Source organism: Condylura cristata, unplaced genomic scaffold, assembly GCF_000260355.1.
Source record: "Condylura cristata isolate star-nosed mole 26May11 unplaced genomic scaffold, ConCri1.0 scaffold00012, whole genome shotgun sequence".
NCBI lineage: Eukaryota > Metazoa > Chordata > Mammalia > Eulipotyphla > Talpidae > Condylura > Condylura cristata.
In genome coordinates, this window is record NW_004567113.1 from 47,270,084 (window position 1) to 47,285,840 (window position 15,757).

Here is a 15,757-nt window from a genome sequence, read left to right on the forward strand (position 1 = left end):
GTGCCATGTGGGTCACCTCCCCAGCTGGGGACCAAACTCATGCTAAAGCAGCTATGGATAGCGTGGCAGTGCTGGGTTTTAACCTGTTGTACCACCAGGGAGTGTCATGCCCTGAATCTTAAAGGATATGTGAGCATGTGGTTCTCTGTGTGTGTGGCATCAGGAGTGTCTGTCTATATAGATGATTTTATAATAAATGGTGTAGTTAGCAATATTGAATAATCCAGAATAGATATAAGTAATTTGTGAAACCTTCAGTGGGTCTGCCTTTACAGCCTATGAAAGCCAGTGGAATGGAATTAATGTACTATTATTCCAAATTTGACAATGACTTTCAAGAAAAGGAGTATAAACAACAGGAAGAATTTCTCTGTGTTGAGTTGATAAGGCACTAGATTAATAATGCTTGATTTCAAGTGGGAGGAACTAAGTCACATTCGTTTCAATAAAGCAATCACAGCAATAATAGTAATTGTTATTATTTATAAATAAATGATTCTGTGTGTGCATGCCTGAACATTGTGAGTGTATATGTGTTACAGGAGGCAGAATAATTGCTTGAGTAATGGAAACCGTATTTTAAAGCAAGGCTTGATTCAATAGCTCAGTCAATCATCCGTATTTTCTGTGTTTTTCTCACTCATTTCCTTCCCTGTGGATTCCCCTCTCTTTTTATAAAGTTTCTCTTGCTCTGCTCCTTTTTTCTTCATCTGTGAAGAGCACTTCTCTGTAACTTGACTGTACTTTTGGAAGTGATGGTTGAAGTCTCATTAGATGTCACAAATACCAAGACTATCAGATGAGGTTGTATAAAAGAAAAGTAGGGTGCTCTTAGCAGGAAAGGAATAGATTGTAGGCAGGGAAAATTAAAAACAAACCAAAAGCAACTCTTATTATGGAGGCAACTTTCCAGAAAATATTTCAAGAGAGCACAGAAGTTTGATAAATTACTTTTTTAGAGTAGAGAAAAGAGTTAAATGCAGGCCATTTGCTTTGTTGAGTGGAGTAAGCCAATTTGGGGACAGAGGTGGCTTGTGTAGGAACACACAGGAGAGGAAAGAAGAACATGCGATAAACAAGCTCACTGCCAAAGGACTGTTAAGACAATAACTGAAAAATACCAATGTGCAAAAGGGCTAGTGCTGCTTCATAGTGTGGGAAGAGGACTTAGAGTTTGGTTCAACACTAACTCGAGAACCATGTATCCTAAAAAAACAGTGATAGGTCATTGATATTCAAAACGGAAGTGGGAAGAGCTAGAGTCCTCTGTTGGAAAATGGTATCAGTAGGTCACAACCTTCTCCCACTTTAATTCTTTTGGTAGTATTTTGTGTGCATGATCCAGTGTGTTTGTATTTTAAAAAAAAATGTCAAATATGTAAAAAAGCTTTTAAAATACAATCTCCCAGGTGTGAATAGCAGCCTCAAGCCCGTTTTCTTTCTTCTATTGTTCTGTTAATTGTTACTTCACAACAATTAGTCGGTTATTCATATGCAAATATATGCAAATGGAAAGGGACTTGATATATGAGATTTTTCACTACTAGTTAATTTCTGCTTTGGGGTTACTGATAAGATCTGCAAAACTGCTTTTTCTGTACCCTGACTCCTTGGGGGCATAAAAGAGAAAGGGTGACATAAAAGCCACCTAGGAATCGCAAAAGCTCTGCCATTGTTCAGCTCCTTTCCTTAATTGCTTTTTTCCATTGTCTGCCTTGCTTTCTCTCACAGAGAATGTTGTCGAAAGTTTCCATTATTTGATACTGACTACTTATTCAGGATCTAGAATGGCCTTTGGAGTATTCTAATCAATATGGGAATGTTCTGGAAAAGGAAAGGAGGTGTCATTGGAAAAATAAATGGAATTGGATTTAGTGAAACAATTGTTTCAAGAGGTCACAAAGTATTTACTAAATATCATGACGGGAGTAAGATCTGATGACTATTTAAAATTTTCTGGCAAACAGCAGAGAGTTAACATCTACTGATTTTCCTTCATTAATATTAATAGATTACAGATGACTATAACATGTTTACTACTCTGTCCTGAAGGGATGGAGTCTACTTTCCTTCCCCTTGACTCTGAGATTGCTGTCAGTGACCTGTAGAACCAATGATCACAGGTGTTGGGCTATTGGAACTTCTGTGGTTAGATGCAAAGGTGTCTTGTAGCAGCCACTGAAAGGGAAGAACACTCGGTGTAGGAACTGGCCCTTCTGTCGAGTACTCCAGACAACTTCTGAAGAGATCCTTGTGGATATCGGCCAAGTTACTCCAACCAAAGAGTAGGCTAAGCTCTCAGCCAACACTGGCACCTTCTTGGCAACCACGTGGGCCGGTCACCTTGCAAGCATCTAGCAGAGGCCAGGTCACTGCGGCCAGTACCTCGTGCGACAGACACAAGTTGCCAGTTAAGCCCCAGATTCCTCATTCGCAAAATCAAAAGCCAAGTCAACTATTGTTGTAAGCCTTTCAATTTTGGGCTAGTTTGTTATACATCAACAGGTGAAGGGTTGAACACTAGATATAGATTAAAATAAAAACAACAAATATTTACCAAAACGTTTTGTAAAAGTGGTCACCCTCACATGTCATTTCCCTTGCAAAGCGTAATAGGTGATGCTTCACAGATGGTTTAAAAAGAGGAAGCAATTAAATCCAGTTTACAATGCTAAAAAGAGCCTTTAATTGGTCATCCCTTCCCCATATTTAACCTTGGCTCTTTCAGTCTCTATTCTCTAGTGCAAACCCTGGAAGAGAGGGAGGGTTGTATTGGTGAGGATAAATGTGCCAGCCAGGACTCCGGTGTCCTCTGCACAACCTACAGATGCCTCAGTGACTAATCTTCATCTGCAGATAATTCAGAAACAGGGCAGATCCCTTGGATTTGAAAATGGGAACTAAAACTCATCCATCTTCTCCTGATGGCTAAACAGGCTATTATTAGCAGGCCAGATGATTTAATAGGCTGGGGATGGAAAGGCACATGTTGATAATTAAACCCTCTAGACTTCCATTCCAGAGCAAGTGTCCTTTAATAACATGGCTAAAGTTTGTTTGCTTTTCAAGCCCTTCTCTTCTACTTCCCAGACTCTGGAGTGTGATCAGACATCATCCACCTGAAGGCTTTCATGGATAAAAACAGTGTGTGTCAAACATCAAAAAAATTGTTTGGATGACATGCTACCTGGGATTACCTGTCTTAAATCAGCTTTGGAAACTCGGATGTATGTTTCTAAAAAGAAATTGAGCCACTCATTGAGCAGATGTGAATCCAAGTCTAATCGATAGTAGTGCAGTGACAGGAGAACTGGGCTTTAGTGCCCATTCTGCCTCGTGACTGAGTGACCTTGAAGAAGGTAGAGCGTCTTTGGGGTCTTTGATCACCGGAAAGTGAAGAATTATCAATTCTAAGGTTCCCTCAAGCACTAACATATGTGCATTCCACAAATTCCGCTGTAAAGTGAAATCCTTCTTTAATTATGAATTGGTTTATAGGATAACTGAATTCATAGGGTACAGATTATTTTTCACTTCTACATCTATTTTCTCAGTCTTCTTTAGTTACTGTATCCAGAGACATTATTTTCAAAATGAATACTGTTTTTAGCTTATCAAATACTTACTGCACTCATCACCTGGCACCCAACACTATGGTAAATGTTTTGCAAATGTTGTCTGAGCCATTCCTTACAGCTCCTTTACAGGTCAGTTCGCTGTGTCTTTTGATACTTAGGAATGCACACAGGGAAGCTAGAGTTCACATCAGGGTTGCCTGCTGCTAGAGTCCACGCACTAATATATTTGTTGTATTCGTACAAAAATTCTTTTTATTAATGTCCACCATTCGCAGATATGTATATACACATACAAACATGCACACATATATAGAAAGGTTATATATGCACATACATGTATGTACAGTTACATGTATTGATGTATGCATGCTATGTATGTGTGTGTGTGTGTGTGTGTGTATAATTTTACCAGAAGCAATGAGTAAATGAATACTAGAGTCAGACAGCTAGTGCAAAAGACCCTTCTTTATGGGATGATGTTTGCAGGTTTGTATGGGCTTCAGAGAAGAACTGAGCTCTAGTGCAGGGAAATAAAATTTAAAAAATCAAGGAAAATATCCCTTTTGTTCTTGTGTTCTTAAAGGTTGCTGGGAGATAGCATAATCCTTTCTGTGCATTGTAGTACTTCCAAGAAGGGACTTTATTTTTTAAGCTGGAGAATTGCCATCTGGACATTGCAGTCTGTTTTCTGTTTCTGAAGTTGCAAACTCAGATTCTTCATAGACAACAGTGTTTTGTTGAGCTGAGAGTCACCATTTATGATGATTCTGTTACATAAGCCTAGAACTTATTGCACCTGCTTTTCATAGGAGTGCATACCTGAAGTATGTCTCATGGACTGGATTAGGGCCCAATCACAAGCTGAGGCAGCCTTCGGGGCTTCTGTCTGCAGATGACCCATAATGAACCAGGAGGGTAGGAAAAGATTTTGCATAAAGATTCTCTTAAAGCAATTTTCAATTTTCAAAACACTGACAGTATATTTGATGCATTGAATGATCCAAATTGAGGCCAGCATCAGCAAAGAACAGAAACAAGAGCAGAAACAAACAAGAGCAGAAACAAAGTAGCCCTAATTATTTTCTATACTTCAAAATTCATATATTGAAACGCTATCCCCCCAAGGTGGTTGTGTTTGGAGACAAGTAAGGGGATTAAGTCTTGAGGGTAGGACCCTCAGTATGGGATTAGTGCCCATATAAAAAGAGGAAGCTCTCTCTTTCCTCCCCAGTCTGTACATTCATCAAGAAAAGGCCATGTGAGAAATTACAGAAAAGCCAACCATCTGCAACCCAAGAAGAGAGACTTCACCAGGAGCTGGAATCGGTTGGAACCTAAATCTTAGATTTCTCAAACTTCCAGAACCATGAGAAAACAAGTTGTTTTGTTTAAGCCACCCAGTCCGTCTTACTATGGTAGTGTGAGCAGACTGAATCAGCTTCCTTTACCACTTCTGCATGTCTTCTCAGCTATGGTGTGTTTGGGCTGCAATGTCTATTTAGCCTTCAGAAAGGCAGTCCTCAGGGGCGCTCCTGAGCTCACACTTATCAAGACAACCCTACCATGCAATTTATGCTCCAGAATTCTCCTCCAGCCTCAGGTTCAGGAGAGCCTCCCACTTTGGCTTTTTCTTCCCTAGTCTTCCTTCTTGAGGACTCATCCCATGAGAACTTCCTTAGGAAATCATTTGTAAATGAATCCTTATCACAGGGTCTGCAGCTTAAGACCTAACCTAAGGTGCAATAAAGAGAAGGGGCTTTGCTCGGTAGTCCTGGGCACCTTGGGCCTGTGGAATGTACATTGGGGAGGTAACATGAGTTCATGAGGAAACCTTATTATAGTCTTAGTCTATGCTCAGAACAAATGTGGAAAAGCTGGCAGAGACATACAGGTTTCTTTCACTGTAAAATAAGCCAAACTGACTACATGGCTTGAGTAGATATCTCCCACGGCTCCCACCTAGTCCTCAATCCATGTCTTCTCTCTGAGAAGTGCTCTCCCATGTCTGAGATGAGAAATGAGTTGCCAACTCATCCACATTCATCTGTCCCTTTTTTACTCAAATGTGTGTTTTGTTTTTCAGCCTCAGAACTTTTCACATGCTGTCCTCTCCCTCACACTACCTGAGAGATTCTCATTGCTTCCCTTCTAGCATCACCTGTAATAATGCAGCTATTCTGGAAAAGTATTTTTTTATAAGTTATGGCCAAGTTTAAGAAAATACCCAAACCACCAAATGTGGGATAGCCCTGAAGACGTTTACCCTCTTTCAGCATATCACGGATTAAGCTGCCTTGTTTCATGTAGTTCAGAAACTACCATGTAGCTCAGGTATCAAGGCTTCTGTATATATTCCTGACATCTTTTGTCTTCCAACTCTCATCTTATTTTTTGGGGGGAAAGTAGGACCTAGTCTCCCAGAATCATTGACCCTGGAACTACTAACTAATAGTTCATTGGAAATGCAAGACTTGAGCCACACCCCAGACCTTTTGATTCAAAAAGTCTGCTGGTGAACCTAGATGTCTGTTTCTGAGAACCCTTCATGCCATTTGAAGCATATCATATTTTGAGAACATTTGGTTTAAATGATATGTGAGCCCTGAATCTTGATAGTAAATGGAAAACTGTTGGAAAAAAAAAAAAAACCTCCCATTAGCAGACCCACACAACCTTCCTTAAGATGTTGGCTCTTGAAAGTCATTTTGCTTTATGATCAAATGATGGTATTCCTCTGCTCAGGTTGTCCTTCAAAAATATGTCGACCTTGGTGGCTTAAGGCATAGGGAAAAAAAGTTGTCTCCTTATTCTGCATACTGAAATCCTAAATGAAGATGTTAAGAGGTTTTGTGTAGGGCTATGAGGGAGAATTTGTTGCAAGACTTACTTTCTGTTGTTTTTTGGTAATCTTGGGTGAGCCTTGTCTTGGGCAATGTATCCCCGGTTTTCACATGGTGTTCTCTGTTTATGTATTCAAATTTACCCAATTCACCAGGATAGAAGTAATTTTGTATTAAAACCCACCCTAATGATCTCATTTTATTATGTTCACTCATTCTTTAAAGATCTTACGTTCAAATTATGTCATATTTTAAGGACTCCAAAATATCTTCCTTTGGGGTGGCAGAATGTAACCCATAGAATGATTAGCTCACTTGTATTTTTTTATTTTCCAAAATTATATTCACTTTCCCACAAATGCACAGATAATGACAGTAGTTGGAAGACAATGATAAAAAGGAAGACCACATTAGAAGATTATCTATGGACTATTGTGAAAAATAGTTTAAGAAGAAGCAGAAGGCCAGGAACTGGATTCATAACAAACTCCAAATGTTATGATATGTCTCCTCAGGCTCCCCTAGCTTAATGACAATGTGAGGGACTTAAACAACAGGAGTGCATCTCACAGAATCAGAGGAAGGAAGTTCGGGGCAAGGCTTTTTGCCTGGTGAAGTTCTGGTAAAATCTGTGTCCTGAGGTTGTGGGTGGCCTCCTCCTTGATGTCTGCTCACATAACTTCTCTTTGGTGGAGCAAGTCCTCTGTCATCTCTTACAACAGGGTAAAGATCCCAGTACAAGAACTTCATCATCATAATGTTCTTTAATCCTAATCACCACCAATGACCCCCATTTCCAAATACATCACATGGGGTGTCAGGACCTCAATGTAGAAATTTTAAGGGGACAAACACTCTGTTTGAGACAATTATTTTGTCTAGGAGGAAGCCAGTACATATGAATTTGTAGAAATTCATAGGAAATTATGATGTGCAGAATAGTCCTGGACCTTTATTTCTTTGAAAATGTCAGCAATGTTGCACTTCTAATTAAAGCAGAAAAGGGAATGGAAGTAGTCAAAGCTGCAACATCTTTCTCTGTCACTTAATTGATTGTTGCATGTCTGTCCTCTCAGTTCATCTCTCCTGTAAGCACCTGAAGGAAAGTTACTGCATTTCTTTTTATTTAACTTCCTAACAAGTGCAAGCTGATTGGTCAAATAAAGTGGTAGATCCTTTACTTCAATCTCTTTGTTTCAACAACCATACAAATAAAAAATCAATACAGACACAGTATTAATTCTCTTCTGTGATAGAGAAGTGCAAGGGACATATGCTGTAAATTTCACTGTGTCTAGCCTCAGTGTGTAATTCTGCGCCTGGGTTGGCCAGGTGAGAAGACACGGAAAGGTAAACGGCCTCAAAGTCCCTGTTTAGTCAATCCTCTCTCTCCACTATCTTTCATAGTGTGTGTAGTAAAAGAACTGTAATGTGAATAGGCCAAAGCTTATTGTAGTGTTGCAGGGAGGTGGGTGAGGATTGCAAATGGAATCAAAGGACATTTCCTTCCTAAGTAGCTAAATCTTGGTGGGAATTGTCAGGGAAGCATTCTCCAGCCTTTCCCCTCCATCCACAACCCTTGTTTAAAAACAGTATTTGGAATGTAAGCTTGTTAGGAAATATATTATAAAAATAATGATTTGAAAGTCATGGTGTCCCCTCCCCAATCTGCCACCAGATCTGAGTGAAATCATTCACCTGCTACTAAGTTGTGGAAAATAACAGTTTCCTCTCTGTCCACCTATTATAGGATTTTTCTATTAAGCCCCAAACACCCTGATTTGTTTGGAGAGATAAATTCCACCCCCAGCATTTCTTTAATAATCCCTTTATACTTTCTTCTTATCTCTCTCTCTCACTGCTATTGTTTGATAGTGCCACTTAAACAGGTCTTTCCACAAGGTTACTCAAATTAAACATTAGCCAGCTCAATACAAAGCAACAGAAAACTACTGACAATATCTAGCAAGATAAACATCCACACAGCAAACTTTTGAGATTTCTTTATTTCTACCTTGATTGTCTCAAAGGAAGTTGTTTTTAAGATAACCTAACTTGCATTCTGTCCTGCTTTTGGATATGAGGGCTTTTATTGCCCAGATGGATCACATGACATTAATAATTGGCTGAATTTCACTTGTTTTTTTGATGATGGGAAATGTAATATTTATATAGTAAGTGCATAGGTGCAAGAGAATGAAATTCTGCAGTTTAGCGACTCATTCCTTTGTGTTAAACAGTAGCCAGTATTAGTGTATCCCAAAACAAACAGAAAAGACAATTTGAAAACCTGATCACAAGAAAGAACAGTATGTCTGCTAAAACCAAAGTGACAATTAGTTTATCAGAGATGGTCCTCTTGTAAGAAGCTCAGATAAACTGAGCACTGGGTGGCTAAGAGGTGGGAACCAGCTTTTACACAGAGCAGATAAAGCACAGAAAATGTTACAGGTGGAGATAGTGCAGGTGACCTTGGTCTGCTTCATATTTAATCTGGGGCAAACCCTGAACAGCAAGGCCGCTGTTGGATTGTTCTTGTGCAATAGTTGGCTGATAGAAACCTTAAGTTCAGTCATGTTTCTGGGAAAAGTTTGATTTCTACATTAAGTGGGAAATTAACATGATATCGAACCTCACTAAGTTCAGTCTCGTCATCTGGCAAAGGTTCAAAATAATATATATCTAATAGTATTTTTGGGAAGATAAAATGAAATGATGTTACTAAGATATCTGGCTTGCACAGAGATGAAATAAAAACCAGTTCACCTCCAGCCCAGTCATCTCCCCTTAGTCTCACATACAATTTAGCTCTCTGCCTTTTTCTTTTGTCTCAGAAACACATAAAATAAAGGATGTAGCATTTCGGCAGAGGACAGTGCTCTGCATCTGTAGGTTGGCTATGGTTCTGTGTCCTTTCCATGACATTCCCACGCCCTGCAAGGAACACAGAAGGGTTTGGGTTGGGCTTCCAACATAGAGGGCTGGGAATACTCAGCAAGCACTGCTAACAGCTGAAAACTACAGGAATTCCATGACCTATTGTTCTGTAATATATGTTACAGATACCCAGAGGATTCTAGAAAATTCATCAGGAGAAAACCATTTTCCCCTGGACTTAACCATATAAGATGGTAAATAATAATGGTCTATTATTATAGTTATTACAGCATATAATAATATGGTAGTATCTACTATGTTATTTAATATTTTATGGTATAGTATTACATACTACTATATGCTAACACATGTGTATTACATGTTAACAGACTGCCCATAATATTTCAGTATTTTTTAGTAAATGTAGGTAAGAGTCTATATTTCCTCTGTAATTTACCTCTGTCTGGAGCACACGATGGGGTGTTCTTCAGCGTCACTGGCAGAAAATGGGGGGAAATACCACACCAGGGTTAACAGCCTGTGTACCTGCTCACAGTCAGTCAGTTTTCCTGTACCTTGGAATTCTGGGAGAAGAAATGTTGTGTATCAGTGTATCTGCATGTGGGTGCACACATAGGCATGGGAGTGTATGTGTAAATAAGGGCACGCAAAAGAAAGAAGTTAGAGGAAAGAAGAGAAAATTCTGGAGACTTTCAGTTGCTAAGGATCAGTCTCTGTGCCTCATGAAACCCTCCAGGGTGACTGCCTCGGGGGTGGGGCATGGTGTTTTTATCTTTCATTCACTGCCTTTGTAGGTATAAAATAAGGCTATCGACCACTGGAAGGTGATAATGGTTTCTCAGTCAAAATGCCATTTGTTGTTGGAATTCATTTCCCTATTGCTTGATTTTTATGTCACTCTCTCCAGGTCTTCAGAGTTCCACTTAGATGGTCAGTGAACTGGGGGTTTTAGGGAAAAGGGGTTGTTGGGCATTCTTGGAAGAGACCAGGCCTGGCCAGGGATGTCCTGTGGGCTTCCCAGGCCTCCTCCCCTCACCCCGCCCCCCGTTTCCCATTCTTGATAGAAAAGAATAACTTTGATTTTAAGTTGCCATAAGAGTATGTATTTGTATACTTGGCACCCTCATTCCCTACAGCCCCGCCCCCAAAGTGCACCCCGATGATACCACAGAGGAGAAAGGACATTTTAAATCCACAATGCTAACTTTAAAATCTGAAGGATCTCAGGGGGATAGAAAGCAGTTGTAGCTGTTCAAAGGAGCAAATGCCAGGGAGGGAGGGGGAAGCCCCAGGGCCACCCACAAAAAAGGAATAAAGATTTTAATTACACGTAATTAAAATTTCAGTATATAGAAAGCATCCGATATGTAATCTGGATTTCCTGGTTAGTGCTGTGAGACAGAGAAAAAGAAAAGTGGAAAAAATAGAAAAGGAAAACATTTAGAATATAGGCAATATAACGATGTAAAAGAAATGCAATACATTCTTAAGATAAAATGTTCCATTTCTGTTATGTTACTCGATACAATTTCAGTTTGCTAGAAAAGAGTGGGGGCCAAGGTGATGAGTGTGCAGGCCAAGTAGAGCCCCAAAATGGGAGAGCAGGTCTTACAGGGTGAGGCTGCAGGCGGAATTTTTTGCCCAGTGAGGATGGAGAGTGGAGTGTGGGTGAAGGCGGGGCGGGGCGGCTAGAGTTCTTGATGCCAGGGCAGTGCTGCCAGCCTTATCTCTGATTGTGCTGACTGCAGGTTCCCTTGTGTCTTGTCATGCTGGAGTCTTACCAGGGGCCCCTTCTTGCTATCTGCACAATTTATAAGAAGCAAAAATCAGTTGTGTCCTCTTCTAACCAGCAATATTTACCTGAAAAGATTATACAGATATGTAACATTCAAATGGCAATCCAATGAATTATAAGGTGTCTAGAAAGTAATGTGAAAAAGATAGAAATACACTTACAAAACAGCATTTAGTAGACCTTAAAAATAGAAAGAGTGCACTATTTGCTACCAGACGTTTGACCTTCATCCCCAAAGAGGCAAACTATGTCATCAGTAGATTTAATATTTTCCTTATAAATATGTGATTTGAAGTTTTGACAAATTTGAAACATTACAATTTGTTATAAATGAGAATGTTCCCAATTGTTTGAAACCATTGTGAAGTCTTTTATTCAAAATAAAAATGGAAAAGATGACAGTTTCATAAAACCAAAAAAAAAAGGACAAATAGTTAAAGAGCAGAATGAAGAACTTAAAACAGGTTCATTCATTTACATATTGTCATATGAGTGAAACCATTGGAAAACACTGGCTCAAGTTATAGGAAAAAAGGAAACCTTAATCCTTATACTACATAAAGAAAGTCCCACTCCATTCTACAGATGAACTTAAATGTGAAAGATATTTCTTTAAAGGTGTTAGATCAAAATTAAGAGAAATCTTTGGCCCAAGGGGTGATAAAGACTTTTTGCTCTCTCTCTCTCTATATATATATAAGCTCCTGGAGTGTGGGAACATAAGGAGAGAAATTGGCAACTAGGATTGCTTTAAAATTAAGGATATCTTGGTAATGAAAGAAATCACTGATACAGGTGATGATGGGACAATTATTTGAAACATCATAAAGAAACCTCAATGGAATGTATCATGATAACTGTGAATAGAACAGAGGTGTGGATGAAGGACATAGAATTTTCTCAAGAATTATGAAAGTCAGTTTTTTGTTTTTGGAGCTTCTCTGCTCAGTCAGTTCTCTGTGGAGCTAGAAGGATCATAGGAAAATGAGAAATGATACTCAATAATGAAGAAGATGGTCTACATAGTTGGCTGAGACAATTTCTGATGCTTTTCAGAGAAGGACCGTGAAGAATTGGGAATGGGTCTTGAGAAATCGTATAGGGACATCGCAGTAAGAGGTGGGGGAAGAACCAAACAGGTCATTTGATGCTAATAGAAAGTGACCTATAAATCAGCCTGAGAAGTATGTTGTATACCCAATGTTAGATGCTAAATACAAGATACTAGTACTGGCTAGGGAACTAGAACATCTCATTTGTCCTCTCCAGAGTGTGTGTTTTTATGTGTGTACTACATATTATGTTTTCTAGCTAGCTAGAATCAGAATAGAGAAACAACTCTAATCAATAGCTACAAGTATGAATGCTGATGGTGTTAGCAGGAGTGAACTGAAGCAAAAGTAGATAGTTCTAAAACTTGATGCTGGCAAAGAGGAAAGACAGATTAATACCTAAGAAGTTGTCTGTCAGTCCATCCATCCGTCCATCCATCCATCCATCCATGTATCCATCTATCCATTCGTCCATGTTTGTAGTTATTTTATTGTCAATCAACATGAATAATATTCAGAATTCTGGTATCCAGAATTCTGATATCACAGGAACTTTAAATATGTTGGTCTCCAGCCATTGATGATGCTTTTAGGTGTTTATAGTGATATTTTGTGATGTGAAATACAACTCATTGAAGTCCCACTTTTTTTTTTTTTTTTGTACAAGTTCACAAGGTGATCTTAAACAATTCATATGGAAATTTTCATGGAACCTGGAAGAGTTACAACAATCTTGAGAAAGAATGAGGTTGAAGGACCCACACTTCTCAATGTTGGACCTTATTACAAGCTCTAGTGATAAGGATTGTATGGTTCTGGCATACAGAATAGACATAAGGATCAATGGAATAAAACTGAAATTCCAGAAATAAAGCAATACATAGTTGGTTGATAAGGTTACCAAGACAATTCAATGGTAAAGAAAAATAGTATTTTCATGAAACTCACATGCAAAAGTTTAAAAGTCTCCATACTATAGAAACATTAAGTCAGAATGAGCCATAGCTCTAAATGTAAGTACAGTTTATTAAAGTGCCAGGGGAAAAAAAGACACAAAAGTAAATCTAAGTTGTGTTAGACAATGGCTTTTTAATGTTTTCAACAAGATCAAAAGTAATCAAAGGAAAAAGTAGAAAAATTGGAAAGTTGTAAAATATTTGTGCTACAAATGATACTATCAAGAAGGTGGAAGAAAAGCAGTGAAATGAAGGAATATATTTGCCAAATATATTTCCAAGAAAGGACTCTGTCCAGAAAATAATTATTTTTAATGATACTAAAGAAGAACCCAAGTTAAAATTGCGCAAATAGTTTGACTGGATATTTCTCCAAAAAGAGTTTAGAAGTGATCAGTCATCTTTAGGAAAATGCAAACTAAAACTGTAATGACATACACTTTACTCATTCAAACATGGTTCCAATCAAAAAGACAGGTAATTACAGGTTGACAAGTATATAAAGAACTTTGAACATTTATACGTTGTTGGTTGGAATGTAGAAATGCTGTAGTCACTTTGGAAGATGGTAGTTTTTTTCCAGACAATTAAACATAGAAATACCTATGACCCAGTAAAACCCCAAATAAAAAGGAATACATACCTACACCAAACCTGGACATAAATGTTCACAGCAGCATTTTTCCATAACTAAATGGAAACAAACAAGCATTCCATCAGCTGCTAAGTGAATACATAAAACACGGTGTATTTCTAGGTAGAAATACTATTCAAAAACAGGAAGGAGTGGAGTACAACTATACAGCAGGGCATGAATGAACCTTAAGAACATTAAGTGAAAAAGGTAAGTCATACATGCTATGTATTGTATGGTTTCAGTGATAGGTAATGCTTACAAAAGGCATATTTGTGAAGTCAGATAGTAAAGTAATGATTACTCATAGCTGGTAATGGAAGTAGGAAATAGTGAGTGATTGCCAATGAGTATAGGATTTTTGTCACAGAGTGAGAAAAATAAGCTAAAATTAGCTTTTGACAATAGCTTCAAAATCTTATGATTATGTTAAAAGGCCATAATTTGAATACATTGGAATTTAGTTGAAGTTTATGGTATGTGGATTATAGCTGAGTAAAGGTAATACAAGTGTAACTCACTCTTTGAGCCTTTTGACTTCGCTGTTGTACCTGGCTTAGTCATTTAATATACTTCTATCTCTCCAGTCAATACCAGTTGTGTATGTGATTATGTGCCATCCAAATCTTCACTCAAGTCTTTGACGAGTACTCTAAACACAGTGGAGTCATTAGTGTCCTTCCTGTAAGCTAATATTCCTTGTCATGTTCACTCCACAAGGTAAAACATTCATTCAATTATTTATGAGCTCTTACTATGAGGGGCAAATCATATAGGGCGATGAGTGTAAAGAGATGTGTAATACTTGCTGTTTTCATGCCTTTGAAGGGTAGACACACTATTATGTGAGTCAGAGAAATGAAGAGATAGGTCCCTGCAGACTTTTATGTTTTAGGACTTCAGGGCTGTAATCAGTAGGAATCCATGCTGGCTAATTTAACTGAAAAGGAAATTTATGTGAAGGCTATGAAATTGCTCAAAGTACTGAATAGAAATAATCAGTGACTAAGGCTTCCGAATGGACAGAATAAAAGTCAGAGACCAATAAGTAATTTTGTCAGACTGCCAGTGCTGGTGTTCATCAGTACTAACCATTGTCGATCCTTGTGTGTGTCCACATAAGGTGTCAGTTTCTAAGAGATTATGCTCTATTGATGAGGCTTCCCCATTAGTACCTGAGGTAAATAAAAAAGACGCTGCAGTTTGCCTGTCCCTGCAGCTCTCAACACACGTTTCCCCAAAGGCAAGGGAGAGTACGCTCAGTGCGACACCAGCAAGATTTAGTACTCGGGCATTTGTGGTGGAGCCTGTCCGGCGTGTGCTGACCATGTATAACTCCGGGTCATGGCTGAAATTCAGAGTAGACAGTCAGACTCACTGATGCAGGAGGGCAATCCCAGTGTTCTTATCAGTTTAGGCAGATGACCTTTCATCAGATGAAGTCAGGTTAGAAGGCACATGAAGAGGTCACTTAGTGTCACCCACCTGTGTCCACGCCAGTCTTGGAGATAATGCTGTGAAATGTTCCCTGGAGCAGTTCCTGTACATGCTCCTGTTAAGTCCTGTGCAGTTGGGAAGGCTTTCTAAGGAAAACTTTGTCTTCCCCTCTGTCTCAAATCTCCTTCCTCTTGCCCTGGACTCATTAGAAATAAGAGGATCTGCTTCTTGTCACTCATACGCTTCTTCATATACTTAAGAACCATTATTAATTCCTTTTTCAGCCTTCTTTTCTCAAGGCTAAATAAACTCTGTTCCTTTAGCCTTTCCTCAGAGGGGATATTAGTCAAAACTTTAATCATTTGAGTTGCTCTTTTCTGGACTGTTTCCAAATTTTGCGCAGTGAATGTTATCTGGAGGGAGTTAAAATGGAAAGTGGTAGGGTAAAAGTCCATGAAATCAGAAATTTGGCAATCAGAAATTTGGATAATTCAAGCAGGGATTTCTAACCCATCCTCCCCTGCATTCGCTATGCAACTTTAAGGTAGACCAGATGAAGGGGAGGAG